The 22,944-nt window shown below is 46.2% G+C and overlaps 1 long non-coding RNA gene across 1 annotated transcript in view; it reads left to right on the top strand.

The window, feature by feature from the left end:
* Positions 1–18,448, top strand: part of LOC138989886 (uncharacterized) — a 197,902-nt gene extending 179,454 nt beyond the window's left edge. The window contains exons 3-4 of the long non-coding RNA XR_011466042.1: positions 6,792–7,742; positions 10,116–18,448. This is a non-coding gene — a long non-coding RNA (uncharacterized lncRNA). The remainder of the gene's footprint in view (positions 1–6,791; positions 7,743–10,115) is intronic.
* The last annotated feature ends 4,496 nt before the right edge of the window (positions 18,449–22,944 follow it).

Genomic DNA, 22,944 nt, shown 5'->3' with positions numbered 1-22,944 from the left:
GCAAAGACCACCCCCTACCATTCCCACCCACACACCCACACTGGTGCATCCACGCACAGGGTGTTTGGAGACAAAGGCACAACCATAATGATTACTTGGAGAGGGTTAACAACTGTGACTCTTCTCCTTTGCTTGCTCTCCACTGAGCTGTGCTAAGCAGAGATGTCGTACTGGTCCTGGCAGGGTCAGTTGATCACGGGCACCTGTCTGCACTTCCCTGGTGGGACCAGGACCCAGGCTAGTAGACACATTCGGGCCACCAGTCACACTTATTAGGGAAGAAGCCATCTAAGCTACTGGGATGTGTGCCAGGTTTCCTAAGAAGTGGCTAAACTGCCTTTTGCCAATGTAATGAAATGAAAAACAGACACTTGGAGAGCTGGGTGGAGCCTGGGACATGCTTGTCTTGGATTGACAGGGCTGAGGGACAGAGGGAGGGGGCATCCACCGTGAATGAGCCTGGCTCTGCAGTGCGGACTGTGTGCAAACTGCTCAGGCAGACTGAACAGTAATGTCGTTCAGTCCCTAAGCGTGTCTGACTCTTTGCGACCCCATGGACTGCAGCACACTAAGCTTCCCTGTCCTTCACCACCTCCCAGAGTTTGCTCAAACTCATGTCCACTGAGTCAATGATGCTATCTGACTATCTCATCCTCTGTCACCCACTTCTCCTTTTGCCTTCAATCTTTCCCAGCATCAGAGTTTTTTCCAGTGAGTCAGCTTTTCACATCAGGTGGCCAAAGTATTGGAGCTTCAGCATCAGTTCTTCCAGTGAATATAGAGGGTTGATTTCCTTTAGGATTCACTGATTTGATCTCCTTGGTGTACAAGGGACTCTCAAGTCTTCTCCAGCACCAACAGAGGCCTTGGTGAGAAAATAAAGGCCCAGGGCCTCTGCATCCCGGAGCTTGGAGTTTGTAAATGACTGCTGGTGTGTACAAACTGAAGGCTTTGCTAGGTCAGCCGGAAATGCCTAGTTAGGGCATGTGGGATGAGCCTGACTGAGTTGTCAAGGGATGCTTCACAGAAAGAGAAACACCGGGTCTTACAGGGTGAAAGGGAATCTGAAAGGAGAGGGCATTGCAGGCTGAGGAGATGTCCAGTACCGAGGCCTGAGAGGGTTCTGCAGGCTGCAGAGGATCCCCTCACACAAACCACCTGGAGTTGGTAAATTCAAAAAGACAGGAAGCAGAAGGGTGGTTATCAGGGTCTGAGGAGGGGGATGGGGAGTTAGTGTTTAATGGGTATAGTCGCAGTTTTGCAAGATGAACAGTTCTGTGGATTGATGGTGGTGATGGTTGCTGCTGCTGCTAAGTTGCTTCAGTCGTGTCCGACTCTGTTTGACCCCATAGACGGCAGCCCACCAGGCTCCCCGTCCCTGGGATTCTCCAGGCAAGAATACTGGAGTGGGTTGCCAGTTCCTACGCCAATGCATGAAAATGAAAAGTGAAAGTGAAGTTGCTCAGTCGTGTCTGACTCCTAGTGACCCCATGGACGGCAGCCTACCAGGTTCCTCCGTCCATGGGATGTTCCAGGCAAGAGTACTAGAGTGGGCGTCCATGGGATGTTCCAGGCAAGAGTACTAGAGTGGGTTGCCATTGCCTTCTCCAGGTGGTGGTTGTACTCCATTATAAATGTACTTAATGCCAGTGGATGAAGAGTACACCATTTAAAAATGGTTAAGATGGAATATATATATATGTGAAAAGTGAAAGTCGCCGAGTCGTGTCTGAGTTTGCAACTCCATGGACTGTAACCCACCAGGCTCCCCTGTTCATGGGATTCTCTAGGCAAGAATACTGGAATAGGTAGCCATTCCCTTCTCCAGGGGATCTTCCCAACCCAGGGGTTGAGCCCAGTCTCCTGCATTGCAGGCAGATTCTTAACTGTCTGAGTCACCAAAAATATATATATATATATATATATATATATATATATATGTAGGATATAGGATTGGGCTTCCCAGGTGGCACAGTGGTAAAGAATCCACCTGCCAATGCTGGAGACATGGGCTCAATTCCTGGTTTGGGAAGATCCTGTGGAGTAGGAAATGGCAACCTACTGCACTATTCTTGCCTGAAAAAGTCCATGGACAGAGGAGCCTGTCAGGCTTCAGTCCATGGGGTCACAAAGAGTTGGACATGATTGAGTGGCTAAGCATACACACACACACACACACATATTGGGTCAGCCAAAAAATTCATTTGGTTATGGAAAGGTTATGGAAAAACCCAAACTTTTTGGCTGACCCAATATATTATTCCCAAGCATGGAAGTTGCTTGGTCCAGGGTGTGGCACTGAGCAAGCCCTTTGGAGAGCTGTGTGTGTGTGTGGCAGGGGGGGCAGTGGAGGTTCTGTGGGGTAGGAGTGGCCTGAGATAGACTCAGGGACAGGTTATGAGCCAGGCCTTCTGTGCCAGGCCAGGGAAGGGCTCAGCAGGGTGTGCCCTGCTCTTGCATCTTGGAATGATCCTCTTGAAGCTGTGTGGAGGGATTAGAGCTGGTATCAGGGCACCAGTTAGGAGACTGTCCGGAAAATGATTCTGAAGTCCTGACTGGTAAGTCAGACAAAGCCAAGGGAGACACCAGGGTTCAACAGGGCAGCATTTTGGTGTCTATATGGATGTATGATCCTGAGAACCTCGAGAAATATGTTAAGAATGACACTCAAAGTTCTAGAGATAGGAGAAGATGTTTACACTATTTAGAGAGCCAGGGAAATGCAGAGCCCCATCCAGTGATGAAGCCCATGGGCTGTAATCTGACTTGGAATTGTAAGCAGTGGTGACATATTTCTAAGGAAGGCAGACCCCTTCTTAACTTACAGTGACCCTGCAGGGGCAGACACAGAGGGTTGAGGCGTCCTTTCAGAGTTGTTGCTCAGTTGCTAAGTCATGTTCGACTCTGATCCCCATGTAAGGTAACACTCCTGACTTCCCTATCCATCAGTATCTTCTGTAGTTTGCTCAAACTCATGTCCATTGAGACAGTAATGCCATCCAACCATCTCATTCTCTGTAGTCCCCTGCTCCTCCTGCCCTCAATCTTTCCCAGCATCAGGGTCTTTTCCAATGAGTTGGCTCTTTGCATCAGGTGGCCAAAGTATTGGAGCTTCAGCTTCAGCATCAGTCCTTCCAATGAATATTCAGGGTTGATTTCCTTTAGGATTGACTGGCTGGATCTCCTTGCTGTCCAAGGGACTTCCAAGAGTCTTCTCCAGCACCACAGTTTGAAAGCATCAGTTCTTTGGTGCTCAGCCTTCTTTATGGTCCAACTCCCACATCTTAAAAAAAATATCAAGGCCCTGCCTGGGTGTCACCCCTAGAGATTCTGACTGACTTGGTGTTGAGTGGGGCCAGGTGACATTAATATGCAGACATCAGCAATGAGAGCTGTGTAACACCTGGCTGGCTACCTGTCTCTGTCAGGGTTGAACCCCATCTGCCTGGTTTATGGCACATGCTCTGCCTTGACATCTGTTTTGTTGGCCCAAGGAGACAGGACAAAGGAGAATGCTGCTCTTGGTATGTCATTGGGTGGTGTATTTCTGGCAGGCCAGGATTTAAAAGCTTCAGGTGAAGAGTGAATTTTCTGCTGTTTCTTTCTTCTGTCTCCAGTCTATCTGGGATCTTAATGGCCCATGATGACATCATGTCCTGGCAGTCACTAGATACCCATTAGGCTTTCCCAGTGGGTGTGAGTTCCTGAGGCTAGGGGGCATTTCTGGGTGGTAGGGTTACATAGCAGCAGGCTGTGTGGAATCTTGGTCCTGCCATAGTTCTGAGCTCTTAATGTGGAGATTCACAACTTGGACTTTCTCTTCTGCTTCTGGTTTGAGATGAGGTAAGACAAGTGTATAAAGTCATTAGGAAAACTAGCAATTAGAAAGAGATCTAGTGTCTGAACTGTGGGAGAAGTTCCACGGGCAAGGGCATTGGGGAGACCAGTGCAGTCATGGAAGGTGCCACAGAGGAGGTAAGACTTGAGTTGGAAGAACTTAGCTAAAGGGGTCAATAGAAGGTACTATTTAGCAAAGGTGGGTGTAGATGTTGAAAGAAGAGATGACAAAATTATGAAAAAGATCAGCTATTAGGATCCAAGTAATGTAATGAGGGGCAAGCATGTTTCACTTTCTTCTGATGAATTCCACCCTGGGATTCTCTGGGCAGAAATGAAAACAAAAAAATTTTTTATAGTTCTCAAAAAAGAGGTCCCCAGACCAGAATCATTAGCATCACCTGCGAACTTGTTAGACCTGCACACTCTCAGGCCCCAAACTACTGAATCAAAACAAACTCTGGGGGTTAGGTCCAGTAATTTCTACCTTTCCAAGACCTCCTGAAGCTCACTTGTTTGAAGGCCACTGTCCCTCTTGCCTGGAAAATCCCATGGATGGAGGAGCCTGGTAGGCTGCAGTCCATGGGGTCACGAAGACTCGGAAACGACTTCACTTTCACTTTCACTTTTCACTTTCATGCATTGGAGAAGGAAATGGCAACCCACTCCAGTGTTCTTGCCTAGAGAATCACAGGGACGGGGGAGCCTGGTGGGCTGCCGTCTATGGGGTTGCACAGAGTCGGACACGACTGAAGTGACTTAGCAGCAGCAGCAGCAGTCCTGCTCTGCACCCTTATCTGCTAGGTGGTCTCTGGTTATTATTTTCAGAGACAAGGGACATGTTTATTCTGGGATATGTCACAGCCCTTGCAGTGGTCTATGGTTGGGTGATTACTGACCTTTTGTCCTGTCCAAGTGATACAGAGTCAAATAGTTGACAGACTCTTGTTTTAAAAGAAATATTTTAATTTTATTGGAGTATGGTTGATTAACAGTGTTGTGCTAGTTTTAGGTGTACAGCAAAGTGATTTAGTTACACACACACACACACACACACGTATGTTCATTCTTTTTTAGATTCTTTTCTCATAGAGCTTATTACACAATATTGGGTAAAGTTCCCTATGCTATCCAGTAGGTCCTTGTTGATTATCTATCTTACGTATAGTAGTGTATGTATGTGTTCATCCCAAGTTTCTGTTCTATCCCTCCTCCCATTTTTCCCCTTTAGTAGCCATAAGTTTGTTTTCAATATCTGTAAGTCTACTTGTGTAAGTTCACTTGTATCTTTTTTAAAACTTGGATTCCATATATGAGTGATATTTGTCTTTCTCTGACTTACTTCACTCGGTATGATAATCTCTAGATCCATCCATGTTGCTGTAAATAACATTACTTTATTCTTTATTCTTTTTCATGGCTAAGTAATATTCCATTGTATTTATGTACCACATCTTCTTTATCCATTCCTCTGTTGATGGACATTTAAAGTAACAGACTCTTACTCGTGTACTTGGGCGACATTTATTGAACAGCTGCCGTTTCCTAGGTGCCACTCTATGCTCAGCCCTGGGAATGCAGAGGTGCACTAAATCAAGGTGTGTACTTCCATGAAGCTTGTGTTCTTGCTGAGGCACAATCCAATTAAGCATAAAAATATCTAGTAGTTCTAGATTTGAGGAGGAAAAATATAAGTGATGGGGAAGGGTCTTTTTTGGACTGTGATTAGAGAAGATTTATCTGAGGTGATACTCAAGCAGAAAGCTGGTTGAAATAAGGGAGAAAGCTACATGAACTTGAGGGAGATTGCCCCAGGAAGGGGGAACAGAAGTGCCGAATCCCTGAGGTCCCTGAGGTAGCAACAGAATGTTCTAAGAAGAGAATGGAAGCCAGTGCAAGGGGGAGAGAGGCAGTACTGGGAGGCAATGGCTGGATCAAGGAAGGCCTTACTGATTCTATTCAGGTGACTTGCCTGGGAGTAAGGGCAGCCTGCTGGAGGGTGTTGGTTTGCATGATGTGTGTCTCTCTGAACAAGAATCACTCTGAAGAATGGACCATTCCATAAGAGGAGAAGCAGGGAGGCAAGTTAGAAAGGCATTAGAATAATCCGTGTGAGAGATCTGGTATAGAGGTAGAAGTAAAAAGTAGTTTGATTCCAGGTGTTTTGAAGGAGGGAGCAAGAGGCCAAGTGGATGGATTCCTCTGGGGTGGAGAAGGCTCAACAATGGCTTCTGAGTTTAGGTGACTGGAGCCCTCCTTTTCTCTAGTCTGAAGGCCTCTGTCCTCCTGCAGTTCCACACCCACAGGAAGGATGGTAACAACCCAGAAGGGTTCCTTTCTCTCAACTCCACATTGGCCATAAGAGGCTGCCTCATAAGCTTTTTTCCTTATAAATGTCATGATTTTCCCATAACTGAACTGTGTTCTCAAGGCTATAGCTAAGTTTCTGAGTGTCGCCCCCATCCACTCCCAATAGAATAAAAACAGCTGTGAGAACATAGAAAATCATGCTATGGATTAAACCTTGCCTAAAACCCTGTGAAGCGCAAATGGAGTCTTTTTTTGGTTTGTTGTTTTGCTTTTCTTGCAAAGTCTTAAAGTTTTTTTTTTTTTTTTAACTTTTACTTTGTATTGGGGTATAGCTGATAATCAAACAATGTTGTGACAGTTTCAGGTGAAGAGTGAAGGGACTCAGCCATACATACACATGTATCTATTCTCTCCCAAACGCCCCTCCATCCAGGCTATCACATAACATTGAGCAGTGTTTCATGTGCTATACAGTAGGTCCTTATTGGTTATCTGTTTTAAATGTAGCAGTGTATACATGTCCATCCCAAACTCCCTAACCTTCCCCCACATCCTTTCCCCAGGGGAAGCGTAACTCCCTTCTCTAGTCTGTGAGTTTCTTTCTCTTTGATAAATTTAAGTTCATTTGTATCATTTATTTTTAGGTTCCACTTATATGCAGAGTACATCATGAGAAACGCTGGACTGGAAGAAACACAAGCTGGAATCAAGATTGCCGGGAGAAATATCAATAACCTCAGATATGCAGATGACACCACCCTTATGGCAGAAAGTGAAGAGGAACTAAAAAGCCTCTTGATGAAAGTGAAAGTGGAGAGTGAAAAAGTTGGCTTAAAGCTCAACATTCAGAAAACGAAGATCATGGCATCTGGTCCCATCACTTCATGGGGAAACAGTGGAAACAGTGTCAGACTTTATTTTTTGGGGCTCCAAAACCACTGCAGATGGTGACTGCAGCCATGAAATTAAAAGACGCTTACTCCTTGGAAGGAAAGTTATGACCAACCTAGATAGCATATTCAAAAGCAGAGACATTACTTTGCCAACAAAGATTCGTCTAGTCAAGGCTATGGTTTTTCCTGTTGGTCATGTATGGATGTGAGAGTTGGACTGTGAAAACTGCTGAGAGCCGAAGAATTGATGCCTTTGAACTGTGGTGTTGGAGAAGACTCTTGAGAGTCCCTTGGACTGCAAGGAGATCCAACCAGTCCATTCTGAAGGAGATCAGCCCTGGGATTTCTTTGGAAGGAATGATGCTAAAGCTGAAACTCCAGTACTTTGGCCACCTCATGCAAAGAGTTGACTCATTGGAAAAGACTCTGATGCTGGGAGGGATTGGGGGCGGGAGGAGAAGGGGACGACAGAGGATGAGATGGCTGGATGGCATCACTGACTCAATGGACGTGAGTCTCAGTGAACTCCGGGAGTTGGTGATGGACAGGGAGGCCTGGCGTGCTGCGATTCATGGGGTCGCAAAGAGTCGGACACAACTGAGCGACTGATCTGATCTGATCTGATCTGAGGATATCAGAAACAGCAGTCTTAAAGACAAGGAAACTGAAATTCAGGGAGTGAAGCTACTAGCCTGATAATAGGTACCCCTTAAGAGAACTTCCTGCCTGCTAGGGAGCTTTGGATGGTCGTGTGTGTGTGTGTGTGTGTTTTACCACCACCAAAGAATTCTCCACACCAGCTGGGTGCCTACAATTCAACTCAATTCTGAAACTATCTACCCAGAGACAGCATCAGATGCCGCTGGTTAAGGGCTCTGTCCCACACGTCTGCCCTCACTTCAGAGGGCACAACTCCGAGTTGTTCTTTGTGCCTTTGGTTTATGGCCTCTACACCAGAGGTTCCCATGACCCCTCCCCAGGTTTGATTAATTTGCTGGAGTGGCTTATAGAACTCAGAAAAAGGCTACTGATGAGATTACTGGTTGCTGTAATCTAATTACAGTAAGCTGGTTACTGTAACTCAGGGACAGCCGCATGGGAGAGATGCATAGGGCAAGGTGTGGGCAAGGTGCACAGAGCTTCTGGCTCTGAGGGTGCCACTCTCCCAGCGCCTCCGTGTGTTCTTTCCCTGGAAGTTCTCTGCATCCCACCCTTCTGGATGTTCTTGGAGGCTTCACTACATAGCATGAGTGACTAAGTCAATGGTAACTAAACTCAATGTCCAGCCCCTCTTTCTTCCCCAGAGCTCCTGTGGCGGGACTGAAATTTCCATTCTTCTAATCACCTGGTTGGTTTCCCTTAGAAACCAGCCCCCATCCTTAGGTGCTTTCTAAATGTTATTAACATAAAAGACACATGTATGAGTCTCTTCACTTAAACTCCAGGGTTTTAGGAGCTCTGTGCCATGAGCGGGGAAGATCAAATATACAATTATAAATTACAATATCACAGGTGGCAAAATGGCTGAGCTTGGTGTAGCCCTTATAACTTCTCAGGTTGTCTTCATGCTGAGCATCCCTGTCCACACCCATCTAGTCTGAGCAGGTACCAGAGCTGCCTTGCAATGTCATCTATGAAGATGCTTTTCCCCTGTGAGTGCCTTCATCCTTTTTTTTTTTTTTTCTTTATTTTTTAAAAAAAAAATCACATGCTCCCCATCCTGAACCCTCCTCCCTCCCAACCTCCCCATACCATCCCCCTGGGCCTTCCCAGCGCACCAGCCCCAAGCATCCAGCATCGTGCACTGAACCTGGACTGGCATCTCGTTTCATACATGACATTTCACATGTTTCAATGACATTCTCCCAAATCTTCCCACCCTCTCCCACAGAGTCCATAAGACTGTTCTATACATCAGTGTCTCTTTTGCTGTCTCGTACACAGGGTTATCGTTACCATCTTTCTAAATTCCATATACATGCGTTAGTATACTGTATTTATGTTTTTCCTTCTGGCTTACTTCACTCTGTATAATAGTCTCCAGTTTCATCCACCTCATTAGAACTGATTCAAATGTATTCTTTTTAATGGCTGAGTAATACTCCATTGTGTATATGTACCACAGCTTTCTTATCCATTCATCTGCTGATGGACATCTAGGTTGCTTCCATGTCCTGGCTATTATAAACAGTGCTGCGATGAACATTGGGGTACACGTGTCTCTTTCCCTTCTGGTTTCCTCAGTGTGTATGACCTAATTAAACTTAAAAGCTTCTGCACATCAAAGGAAACTATTAGCAAGGTGAAAAGACAGCCTTCAGAATGGGAGAAAATAATAGCAAATGAAGCAACCGACAAACAACTAATCTCAAAAATATACAAGCAACTCCTACAGCTCAACTCCAGAAAAATAAATGACCCAATCAAAAAATGGGCCAAAGATCTAAATAGACATTTCTCCAAAGAAGACATACAGATGGCTAACAAACACTTGAAAAGATGTTCAACATCACTCTTTATCAGAGAAATGCAAATCAAAACCACTATGAGGTACCATTTCACACCAGTCAGAATGGCTGCGATCCAAAAGTCTACAAATAATAAATGCTGGAGAGGGTGTGGAGAAAAGGGAACCCTCTTACACTGTTGGTGGGAATGCAAATTAGTACAGCCACTATGGAGAACAGTGTGGAGATTCCTTAAAAAACTGGAAATAGAACTGCCTTATGATCCAGCAATCCCACTGCTGGGCATACACACTGAGGAAACCAGAAGGGAAAGAGACACGAGTGCCTTCATCCTTAATCCCCCCATGTCCCTCCCCTTCAAGGGAATCAGTCCTAACTGCCAGCTGAAGGGAGCATCATCTCCCACAAGTTGGATGTGATGTCTTTTTGCTCATATCTTTTAAACAAGCTCTCCTCACATCTTCCCGTCAACAGCTTAAAGGTGCTAGTCTCCTAGGCCAGGCACAGGAAAAGTATGAAAAAGAAAACTATGAGCTTTGCTCTTCAGAGCACTCAGTTGGACAGGGTTTCTTCCCAGTGCCTCTAAGTGGTTGTTTTTCTCTTGTAGGACTTGGAGCTTCTTGGACAGAAAGGCCACATTGTCCTGAAAAGCCAGATGGGTGAATTCTCCAACCTGATGATACAGAGTCAGTGTCCTCAGAACATCTGATGCAGCCGGACCGTCTGGCCCCCAAAGTCCATGTCAGTGGCTTTATGGTCACAGGAAATGATGACTGTGGGGTTAATTCCTACAAGATTGTGTTTTGGGGGGGTTTCCCCTATGGCAGAAAGCAAGCTGGTTCCTGCCTGTTGGACGAAAAGGGTGCATGTTGACGTCACTCAAGCTCTGGCTGTCCTGTGGTCCCGCTGTCTCAGCACTGCGCTTGAGGAGGGAGAACGAGGCCTTCCAGGGGAAGTGTTATGTCTTTCAAGATCCCAGAGCAGATTCAGGGCAAAGGATTGTGAAGCCTTACGATCAGTCTCCTGTCCCTTTTCAGAGACCTTCCTCCAAACCTACTGCTAGCATCACTGGGCCATAGACTCAAGCAGAGAGGAAACTTGGTGTTTCCGGAACAATTCTCTTCATGTTCCTCAGCAAACCTGCAGACGATGACATCCTGGTCACCACATCACTAGAAGCAAGTGTGAAGGATTTTAGAAAACAGCCTCTGCTCCAGCCCCAGTGGAAACAGCCGTCTCTGATCCGAGGTGGCCAGAGAACCCAGAAAAAATAGCCTTTCCCGGCCCTCAGCCGGTGAAGCCCTTCCAGCACTGCAGTTCCTATAAGAAGCTCCCTGGCAGCCACTCACCGGGCAGTTTGGTCCTCCTCTGTAGGATGGAGAAGCCTAGAAGGCACTTCAGAGGATGGGGTCAGCCAACCACTTTCTCCTAGCCCTTCCCAGGTAGTGAAGAGCAATCCTGGAGGATGCCAGCAAATGAACAAATGCCTGTCCAGACAAGAGTCTTTCCCAGTGAAACATCATGCTTCTTATGGAATAAAGGGCAGGCGTGGCTGCTGAGGCCCAGCAGTCCTTAGAGGGCAGGCCATCTCTCTCCCTGTCATCACACAGCGTTCTCACCTTGCCAAGTCCTCTTTTCCTGTGTCCCAAGCTGAGAGCTGTCTGGCTGACTCTGGGGAATTCTTGCTGTTCCTGCAGACACCCCAACTTCTGCATCGAAGCCTTGGCTAAGTGCTGGGCTCATCTTCAGCAAGGCAGGGGTCACCTTTGCAGGTGGCTGCATCTCCGGGTGGTGAAGCGTTGTTACCACCTACTCTCTCCATGGTCTTCAAGTGACTCCCTCTGAAGCAGTCATAGCTTGTCCCTTGGATGGCCTTGACCTCACCCCTTCCAGAGCCAGGACAGACAGCCTGCCCCTGAGTGTCTCCTCATGGAACCATGGGCATCTTATAGAAAGAGACCCAATATACATTTCCTGGAGTCCAGAGGGGCTGGCCACAGAGCCACTGGAGGGCTGGGCCAGAGTGAGGGCCCAGAGTGAGGGCTGACCACAGCCCGCACCAGGTTCTTCTAGCTACCACTGCCCCTCACTGGGGTTCCTGCCCTCGCCGACCACAGAGGTTCTGGGACACCAGGGAGGCCACCTGGACCAGCTTCACGGCCAGTGTCAGGTTTACAGTTGCCTTCAGATGCCTTGAGAGTGGAAAGGTCTCAGACAGAGACTGAGTCCGGCCACACCCTAGGTCTGGGCCCATCAAGGAGAGAGCATATGGCTGCTGGCCTCACTGCTGTGTTCCCTGGGAGCTGCCATTCAAGCTTTCTGCGACTTAACACTTTCCTTCTGTAGAGCTCACTGGTTTTCCTGGCTCCCTCTCCAAGTCTGGCCAGAGCAGAGCTGGCATCTAGAAGTTTATTTTTTATTTTTTAAAAAATGTTAAGTGTTCTTTGCAGTTTTTTTTATTCCAAGTAAATTAATTTATTTTGGCTGTGTTGGGTCTTCGTTGCTACGCGTGAACTTTCTCTAGTTGCAGCGAGGGGGACTACTCATCATTGTGGTGCGCAGGCTTCTCACGTGGTGGCTTCTCTTTTTGTGGAGCATGGGCTCTAGGCACACGGGCTTTAGTAGTTACCGTATGTAGGCTCAACAGCTGGCTTCCTGAGCTCTAGAGCACAGGCTCAATCGTTGTGGTACAGGGCCTTAGTTGCTCCACAGCATGTGGAACCTTCCCAGGCCAGGGCTTGAGCCGGTGTCCCCTACATTGGCAGAAGGCTTCTTAACCACTAGACCACCAAGGAAGCCCCCATATAGAAATGTGGTAAGTGCTTCCTGGCCTGAGCCTGAGGAAGAAGTTTCTAGTGGGGCGGTGGCTGGTCCTCGCTACTTGAGGAGGAGTGGGAACTTGCTTCCCACCATCCTAGGAGAGAGAGCACAGAAGTAGCAGGACTCCTTAAAGGAAGAAGACTGGATGGCGCTCTGTGCTTTTTGCTGCTGAGATAGTTTTCTGGTTCTGTTGCATTGCAAACTGTCCCAAAACTTAGTGACTTAAAGAAATAGCCATTTTTTTCATTTCATTTTTGTGGGTCAGAAATTTAGGCAGGTCTCAGCTGAGTGATTCTTGCATTCCATGTGGGATTTACTGAAGTTTCTTGGTGGTATTTAGCTGAAACTTGGGCTGGTCTGAAGGGTGCAAGATGTCTTTACTCATAGGCATTCATAATATGAATGTTAGGGGGACAGCTGGAGGGCTAGATGCAACGTGTCCTTGTTTATATAGTCCTGAGAACTCTTTAGTCAGATTTCTACAAGGTTGCTGGATTTCCCCTGAGACCAAGAGACCAAGATAGAAGCTGAATAGTCATGAGGTAGCTTCAGGTGTCATGCCGTGTGACTTCCTCCGTGGCTCATTGATCAAGTTGGTCGCTGAAGCCAGGCAGATGCAAGGGGAGAATAATAGGACTCTATCTTTCAGTGAGTGGAGTAGCAGAGTCTTTATGGTTACCTTTAAAATTTTTTTTATTTAATTATTTGGCTGTGCTGGGTCTTAGTTGCAGCATATGGGATCCAGTTCCCTGACCAGGGATTGAACCCGGGCCCCATGCGTTGGGAATGTGGAGTCTTAGCCACTGGACCACCAGGGGAGTCCCTATGGCTACATTTAATGACTAATTTATGCATCTTGAATCTGTGGATGCATGTTTTTTTGTACATTCAAGAAAACTTGCAGCAATTTCTTCCTCAGCTGCACATGGGATCCTCCCAGACTAGGGATTGATTGAACTAGCATCCTCCACACTGCAAGGCAGACTCCCAACCACTAGACCACCAGGGAAGCCCTGTCCCACTCCTTTTTATCCTCTAGGTCTCAGCTCAGATGCCACCAACAGTTATGGTCACATTACCCTGTTCAATTCTATCAGAGCACTTATTGCTATCGGCAGTTTTCTTGTCTTTCTCACTGGAATCCAAGTGTCACAAAGGCATGTCCCCTGACTTGTTCACTTGTGTATCCCCAGGTCCCAGCAAGTTCTGGGCATATGGCTCATATCCGTTGCATGAATGCTACCTCTCCTTGGAGTATCTTTTGTAGGAACTGCAGGAAATACAGTGATAAAGATTGAAGAATAGCTTATACTTTTAGACTTTATGGAATCTTAATGAGGGAGGGCTTTGAGTAACGGGAAGTGTCTTAAAAAATGCTCTAGAAGTATTTTCTCAGTTCTAGGGGGCCTTTTTTATTTCCATTAGTAGGGATCCACTGACTTGAATGAGTACCAGTTATTCTTTCTCAAATACCTTACAGAAAAATAGATGTATTTATTCCAGCTTTTGAACCCCCTCCATCCAACTCTGCCAAGTCATTAGGTTTTAGAATCCCAGATTTAAGTTAAACTTCTTTCTCCAAAGCCCATGGGCTGAAGTTGGTGGGTTATTGGGGCTGGTGGAGCCCAGGAACCTGATTCTGCTCTAAGTGAGTGAGTGCTGGGTACCCTGGGTCCCTGGAATGTGGGGGTGTAGGCGGGAGTCCCTCCACTGGAGTGACTGTGTTATCAATGGGCAGGAAGCCTGGCAGATGCCCGACAGCCCTGTGACTTGGACATTCTGGGTCTGCCAAGTGTTCCGTAGGGTTTTTACTGCCCCATGACTCACGGGGCAAAAAGCAACTTGTTAATGTTTAAAATAAGACAGCATTATTCATTTCCCGTCAGGACCTGTATGTGAACAGTGAATGCACATCTGTAGCTAGAGGTGCTTGTTCTGGGAGGGTGTTTACGGAATTTCATTCCTGAGTTGGCTCTGCCTGGAATGAACCAGTTTCACCAAGCAGAGAGTTGTTCCTAGGGAGACCTTGAACTTAGCCACAAGACTGCACAAAACCTCAGTTTGTTCTTGATGGTATCTTCCTCCCTCCCTTCCACTGCCCTTCTCTGCCTGCTCTGGGCTCACAGGGCAGGTGGCCCTGGAACCTCTGAAGCTGGAGGGCAGTAGCTCACTGAGGGTGGTCATAGCCCGGGTTCTTGCTGCAGCTGCTGGAAGAGCTGTTGACTAAGATCTCAGGAGGAGGCCTTTCTCCTGGTTTATCAGTAACTTCTGGGCTTTTGTAATCCTAAGCATTTTCATTTCAAGGAAAGCTGTTAAGTCCAATCAGGAAAAAAAAAGGCAGGGAAGAAGGAAAAAGAGTTAGATGGTTGTCAGCTCTTACGTCTGCCAGGTGGTGTGAGAAGGATCTAGGAAATATTGAGTGGAAACTCCATTCTTTTCAGGAATTTAATCACTGAGCTGTGTCAGTCAGAGTTCTTGTTCAGTTGCTAAGTCATGTCGGACTCTTTTGCGACCCCATGGACTGTGGCCCTCCAGGCTCCTCTGTCCAGGGGATTTCCCAGGCAAGAATACCAGAGTGCCATTCCTTCTTCAGGGGATCTTCCTGACCCAGGGATCAAACCCATGTCTCCTGCATTGGCAGGCGGATTCTTTACCACTGAGCCTCCTGGGAAGCCTATCAGAGACACGAAGTTATATTGTGGTAGCAAAACTCACCACCATCCCAGTGACTTAAAGATTTTTTTCTCTCTCAGGCTATACTGCATTCCATTTGGCAGGTGGGCTCTGCTCTCAGAAGGCCCTGGGTACCCAGCTAGTGGTCCCTGGATGCTTGCCAGTGGGGAAGAGCTCTGGAGGGACTGTCTTTGCACTGGCAGTTAAATGCTGTGACCCAGCGGTGAACTCGTTGGCTGGGAGTAGTCACATGAGCAGGCCCCAACACAGAAGAGTCAGGAAGGACAATCTGACAGTGTCTGGGTGGGAGGAAGAGCTGGAAACAGGGAGCAGTCTCAACATTAGTAACTGGAGTTGACTGAGTTGGCATGTCACACTTCAGAATGGTTCACAACACAAAGTTCTGAGGCTTTGACTCGAGATTTGTCTTAGTCATTTAGTGGGCTTGAGGGCTTGGTCACATGACCTTGTTCTGCTCTGGCCTAGAGAGCTATCACAGGGTTTATTTTCTCAAAGGCCTCTTTGTAAACAGTCAGTATGAACAGGCAGGTTTGGAGGTTGAAGAGCAGACCAGAGATCTGGTATTATAGGTGTGGCTATTTTAATGCTGTTTGGAGAATACAAACTTGGGTCACATTCACAGATGTAGAAGATGCAGATGAAAGGAGGGGATAGTATTCCTTTATTCTACTGTAGTTATACTCGGCCTGACACAGTTCTTCTGTTCTGTATCAATTTTGAAGGCAGCTTTGACTAACTTTGTCAAGCTGGGACCCAGGAAGGGTTATCAGGGGGATTCAGGAGTCTTGAAATTTATTGAAAGGGGTACCTTGGCAGCAGCTGTATTTGAAGATCTGTCAGAAGTTTTCCTTTTACTGGGTGAGGAATCTACCTCCCTGTATTGAGATGGATTGGACTGAATGATAAACAGCCTACTTATTACTATGTTACCAAAGAAAGCTGGAGGAGGGAGTTTGACCCTTCAAACAAAGGGTGGTTGTAAAAGGCAGCTTCTTGGGGCCTTTCCAACTCTGTCATGATAATTCTCTGATTCAGTTTTTTTCCTCAGAAATGAAAATAATCCTTTCCTCATGGGAAAGGGAGTGAATGCCAGTCGAGACTCCACTATATAAAATATTGCTGCTCACAAATGCTCTGCTGCTAATTCCTAGAGGATCTTGAAGTTGGTGGTAGAAACTCCATTTTACAGGTGAGGTAACTGAGGTTGAGGATGCATGTGAAGGATGCATGTATGTGAAGTCAGGCACACATACAGTCGTATAAGGTGTTTTGCTTTAAGTATAGAGTCTAGAGCCAGATAGCTTGTGTCTGAACCCTGGTTCTGCAGTTTTCTAGCTGTGTGACCTAAGGTAAGTCACTTAACCTCTCTGGTTTATCCTCTGCAAAATGGAAATGATAGCAGGTCATACGGTTGTGAGGATTAACCAACTTAATTATAGACAGCATATTGAACCTTGGCACAGAATGTGAGCTAAATAAGTTCATCTATTATTAAAATCATTATCAATGTCTGAACTAAGTTTGACACACTATAGGAATTTGGTTCACACAACTAGGAAAACAAAATTTCTCTTTCACTTTCTCCTATTACCCATGTAGATGTAACAATATTTTCTTCGTTTTCTGGAAATGGCTCTGTTCTAGCACTTCAACATAATCTAGGAAGTAAGATTTCGTCATTGGAGAGCACTAGATACATTCCAAATCCATTAATTGTGTTTAGAGACCTAAATCCTCTAAACTCATCCTGTAAGTTCAGGCCACAAAGAATTGTCTTCACTAGTCACGTCAAGAAGTTGACAAAAGCAGTCTTTCTGATCTGGACTTCAAGCTATGTGCCTCCCCAACCGTTATGAATACACAAACATTTTCAAAAGTGTATTTTAGTATCTAGTATATACATAGTACATACATTTTAAATAGGGTTAGTATACAGTCTAAGGTTTTGTTTGTCTGTCTTAACCTGAATAGCCACATGAGCCAGGGGCCATTGTCTCTGAACCCATTCCCAAGTCTAGTATAAACTCAAACATCAGTGCAAGCAATGAGGACAAGCTTTAGGTCAGTTCAGGGGGTACAATTCCCAAAGAGGCTTGTGAGATTGAAGCACTGTCAGCATGTTTTGTTGCTATGTCCCCCACCTGCCCCTCTGCTGATGTCTTAGTTTGATGGTTAAGTCAGACTGCCTGAAAGAGACTTTGAGTGGAGACACTTCCAAAGTGTTAAAATCTGTGGGGAGAGAAATTAAGCCAGAAGTAAGCTGAGGATTGAACTAAGTGGCTGTCGACCCATCAGATTTCTTGTTCTGGTGACAAGGTCAGTAGTCCCTGGTGGGAATCCCCACCCAATGGACATTCTCATTTTCTCTCTTTCTCCCCCTCCCCACTTTACTACCCCCGCCGCTACCCCCTTCTCCCCTGCTCCTGGCTTTTGGCTCTTACCCAGGTGGAGAACTTTCCACTACATCCTGACTTGCTGGTCCACCTTCTGGGTGGGATGAGGGAGCACAACTCAGGGGCACCAGTCCTGAAGGGGGGTGTCAGACTGTTTAGATGGTTAGGCTCTGATTATCTAACCAGGTGAGCCCCTCCTAGGTTTCCGGACAAAGTCTCCATTCCAGATCTGCTTTCTTAGTCCTGTTAAGTCCACCTGTGCGTTTTCATTTGTTTATGGCTGCGCTGGGTCTTCACTGCTGCATGCAGGCTTCCTCTCGCTGGGTTTCTCATTGCGGTGGCGTCTCTTGCTGTGGAGCATGCGCTCTAGAGCACGCAGGCTCAGCAGTTGTGGCACACAGGCTTAGTTGCCCACGGCATGTGGGATCTTAGTTCCCTGACCAGGGATCAAACCCACATCCCTCCCCCGTGCATTGTCAGGTGGATTCTTCACCACTGGACCACCAGGGAAGTCCCATGTGTGAGTTTAACAAAGGTTCTAGTTCTAAATATTTCTCGCTGGCTGAGACCTAATTGGCCAAGGAACTCACCCTGCATTGTTGCCAAATCTCAGCTGTTTTGGGGGAGGGACCATCCCATCCCATACTCCTTATCTCTTTTGCTGTAACAGACATCAGTGATAGTGACAACTCTGGTGCCCTTCAACCTTCACCTTCAGTTGGCGAAATTCATTCATCCTCAAAAGAGAATCTTTTTCCTCCTGTAAAAAGATCTGCCATAACTTCTGCGCCTCAGCTACCTCTTCTGTAAAATGAGAACAACAATAGTGTTTACCTCATAAGATTGTTATAAAGATTAAATGACTTCATATGAACAGTGCCTGGCACATTATACAAGTTACAAAGTGTTAGTGGTTGTAAGATATTGTTTATCAGGCTGTACATTGCCATGTACCTTCTGGAAAACAGAGTAACACACATATTAAAAGCCCAAAACAAAGGGCTCTCAAACATATCCGACTTCTACAAATCCCCCAAAGATATCACTTGTTAAACTTGTTAAACCAACATATTTCTCACAGGATTATTATAATAAAAGTTAGAAATATGAACGTTGAAATCGTATGTGTCAAAATCATGGTACCTTCTACATGACTGACTCCTGTATAGCTGCTAAAAGACTATAGCAATAGACGTGTTTTTTTGTTTTTTTTTTTTAATCTACAAATCTGTGTGCACATTAGTACACGATGAACACTCTGTGAAAAATGAATGTACATACTGGAAGGTGTGGGCCTTTGTGAGTTTTCCTTTTTCTTTCATAACTAAAGAGGAGATCTGCAGCAGAGGCTAAAGGTGGTCAAGTAAATCAAAAAATGGGAACAGAAGACTATCCTTTTCTTTTTTTACTTTTCTTCTGAAGATTTGACTTTAATGATAATTGTCACTTAGCAGTTCTTGCCTTAAACTAGTTGCCTTTCACTTTTTAATTGGGATTTTGTTAAACTGTTTTTTGTTTGTTTGTTTGTTTCACTGTGTGGCTTGTGGGATATTACTTCCCTGACCAGGAATAGAATCTGTGGCCCCTGCATTGGAAGGGTGGAGCCTTAACCAGTGGACCATGAGGGAAGTCCTGCTTCTCACTTTTATTCTTGAAGACTGTTTGGAAAAAGACAATCCTGTTAGAGATAAGCAACAGCTATCTACCTAATGCTGCAGTGCACTGGGTCTACTTTTTTTTTGGCACCATTCCCTTGTGTTCTGGGGCTGAAGGCAGCCTCCATAATCAATTGGTAGGATGTTTGAGTCTTGACCAGCTGTAATAAAGAGCAAAGGTGCTCTCACACAACCTCTACTTTGGCTTACAGCTCTTAGGAAGAAAAGACTCTCTCCACCCCCAAATGATGAAGGCAGGCTGACTGGAATGGAGAAGAACATGTTCTGGAAGTTTAGCTGTTTTATTATTCAAGATGCGTTAATGTGTGGTTATTCCAGTTGCAAAGGAAAAAGCCTAATTCATTTCTATTATAGTCCAAGTACCCAAATAAAGGGGAAAAAACCCCATCAAGTGTTATAAATCCATGTCAGTCAAGACCCTGACAAAGCTTACCCCTCACTTGTAGTAAATGGGAGACTAACCCGTTTACTAGTTATGTGTAACTAGTATACATACAACACAATGAACTGTGGCCACAACAACTGATATCACCAATGTCCCAGGTGGAGTGTGGTTAAAAACCACCTCCTGTGCTAAATTTTCATGTGAGAGAGGAACTTTCATACAGACACAAACCAAAACTTCTTACTTGATGGAAAAGACAGGAGTTTAAATAAGAAGCTGAATGAATTCAACAGCCCACAATGTAGTTTCATAACTATATTGCTTAGCCTTAGGTTCTTTAGAAGCTAACATTTATCTGCTACTGCTGCTGCTAAGTTGCTTCAGTCGTGTTTGACTCTGTGCGACCCCATAGACAGCAGCCCACCAGGCTCCCCCGTCCCTGGGATTCTCCAGGCAAGAACACTGGAGTGAGTTGCCATTTCCTTCTCCAATGCGTGAAAGTGAAAAGTGAAAGTGAAGTCACTCAGTCGTGTCCGACCCTCAGCGACCCCATGGACTGCAGCCTACCAGGCTCCTCCATCCATGGGATTTTCCAGGCAGGAGTACTGGAGTGGGGTGCCATTGCCTTCTCCACCAAGAGGTATTTAGGTTGTATTTCCTTTTTCTCCCTTCTAAAATACTCCTAGAAGAGATGCTGTGAATGGCACATACATTTTCAGGCTACACTTATGGTCTTAAAGGGCAGGTGTGCCTAATTTCTTATCTTACCAACTAAGCACCCTCATGAGGAACCTATAAGGCAGAGAAAAGGCTCTTCCTCAAAGGTTTGGATGGGTCTTTTGGCTGTTGGTGGCAGTTGGTAGTTACTGTACTTGGAGGTTAGCCATCAAGTGAACTACAAGTCCCTAGTGCTGTAGAAGAGCAAGCCTCCTCTCAGTCTTCACCAGGGAAAAGTTATGCTTGTACCCCAGCCCAAGTAAGAGTCGACTATGAATTCATGCATTTATGTCATATTTTATTGCATTCTCTGTACAGATCAGTCAGTCATAGTCCTGGGGATTCATTAGTGAACCTAAACGACTAATCTGTTTTCTTATGGACTTTACAGTCTAGCCAGAAGACAGACAAAACTAAGGAGTTTATTAGTTGATAAATTCCATGGAGAAAAATCAGAGAAAGGAGGATAAAAAGGGGCGGTGGTGTTATTAAGATCTGTGAAAGGTGGTAAGGGAAAGCCTCATTGAGAAGACATAGGAGACAGCCATGTATCTTAGCCATTGGGGTAAGAAGCTTCCAGATGGTATTGTGGCCCCAAAGCAGGGTTGTGCTTGATGTGTTCAAGGAGTAGCATGGAGACCAGCCAGAGAGGGAAGGACAGAGGAAGAGCCTTTGGAATAGTCTGGTGTGGCAAAAGGGACAAGATAGCGAGGCTAACCAGAACCATCTGTTTCTCCTGGTTTTAGATGTGAATGAGTGTAAAACTGGCCTGGAGCTGTGTGGTGACAAAGCAGAATGTGTCAACAGGGTTGGTTGACCCTTACTGAATAATATAGTATTTCATCCTGCATACCACATTTTCATTCACTGTTGAACTTCTATTTCCAGGTTCTAGCTATTATGAGTAACACAGCTGTGAACATTCATGTTCATGTCTTTGGATATGGATATCAGGTTTTTCTTGGGTAGATTTCTGGGAGTGGAGTTATGGGGTCAACTGGTAATTCATGTTTAACTTTTTAAAGAAACTGGCAAACTTTCCCAAAGTGGTTACACCATTTTGCAATCCCATCAGTAAAATAGGAGGATTCCCAGTTTTTCCATATTCTTGCCAAAGCTTATTACTATCTGTCTCTGCTATCACAGCTCTCCAAGGAGCTGTGCCATGGTATCTCATCATGGTTTTAATAATCCCTTCCCTCCCTAATGCGAGTGATCTTCAGCATCTTCCATGTGCTTGCCTGCTAAGTCACTTCAGGTGTGTCTGACTCTTTGCAACCCCATGGACTGTAGCCCACCAGGCTCCTCTATCCATGGGATTCTCCAGGTAAGAATACTTCTTGCCTGGAGTGGGTTGCCATTTCCTTCTCCAGGGGATCGTCTCAACACAGAGATTGAACCTGCGTCTCCTGTGGCTTCTGTGTTGCTGGCGGATTCTTTACTGCTGAGCCACTGGGGAAGCCCATGTGCTTTTGGGTTATATATTTCACCACAGAAGATAAGTGACTTTTTGATTGCTGTTTTCTAAAATCTCAAGAAAGGGAGATTATAAACTTCCCTAGAGGTGAAAGTAGAGGTCTGTCCTATTCATGTATTCGTTTCTGATGGCTGCTGTAACCAATTACCACAGACTTGGTGGCTTAAAAACAGCATGTGTTCATGCTTTTACAGACCTGAAATCTGACATCAGTTTCGTGGGGCCAAATCTGGGTATCAGTAGAGCCTCCATGGAAGAATCCATTTTCTTGTCTTTTCCCGTTTTTAGAGCTGCGTTTTTTGCTTTCTTTAGCCCATGACTCCATCTTCAAAATGAGCTGAGTAGCATCTTAAATCTCTTTCTCTGCTTCCTTTGTAATGTGGTTTTTTAAATCTCCTGTACTAAAAGCTCCCTCTCCCTCCCTCTTATAAGGACGCTTGTGATAACATTTAAGACCTACCTGAGGAATCCAGGATAATCTCCCCATCGCAATTCCCTTAACCACACCTGCTACGTCCCTTCTGCCTTATAAGGGAATATCCACAGGTTCCCGGAATTAGGACCTTGATATGGCTGGGAGCCATTACGCAGCCCACCAGTCACTAACCATCCCTTAAACTAGCTTGGCCTCACTAGCTCCGCACTTGGAGTTGGCTTGTCCGGAGGAAGACCCTGATGGGGGAAGCGTTCTGGAGGCACAGGTAGGCCCTGGAGGGATTCTAGCGCCATTTATACTGCAGCTCTCTCACTTTCCCCACTTGCTTATCGCCTCCTAAGACATGAGGAGCTGAGGGCATTTGAGAACTGGGGGAGGCTGCCAACACTGTCACCGCAGGGTGTGTATGGGGGTGGGGTGGGGAGTGGGCAGGACTGGAACTCAGGGCCTCGGATGCTCGCGTCCTCCCGGTCCCTGCCTTTCTCCCCCCACCCCTCCAGGCTCTCTTCCCCCGGGCGGGATCCTGGGTTCCGAGGTGACCCACTGTCACAGTCTCGGCAGCAGGCACGCTGCGTTCCCACGCGCGGCCAGCAGGGGTCAGCATCCTCCGCGCAAAGGGCTGCCGGCGCGCCGTGGGCCTCCTCCCGGCCTTTCTTCCATCCCGCGTCAGTTTTGTTTGTGTTGCTGCGTCACGGTCTTAGGCGCCCGGCCTTTTGTGTCTTTTTTAGTTCTCACCCGAACGCGCCTTTCCCCGGTCCGCTTGACATCTCACCCTAGACTAGGCAGATAGCCGCCTCTTGGCGTAGCAGCCGGCGAGTGGGCTGATGGCGGGCTGAAG

This window comes from Bos mutus, chromosome 11, assembly GCF_027580195.1.
Source record: "Bos mutus isolate GX-2022 chromosome 11, NWIPB_WYAK_1.1, whole genome shotgun sequence".
In the NCBI taxonomy this organism is placed as follows: Eukaryota; Metazoa; Chordata; class Mammalia; order Artiodactyla; family Bovidae; genus Bos; species Bos mutus.
Note: the sequence above shows the minus strand (reverse complement) of the source record. Positions and strands in the feature narration are given on the sequence as shown.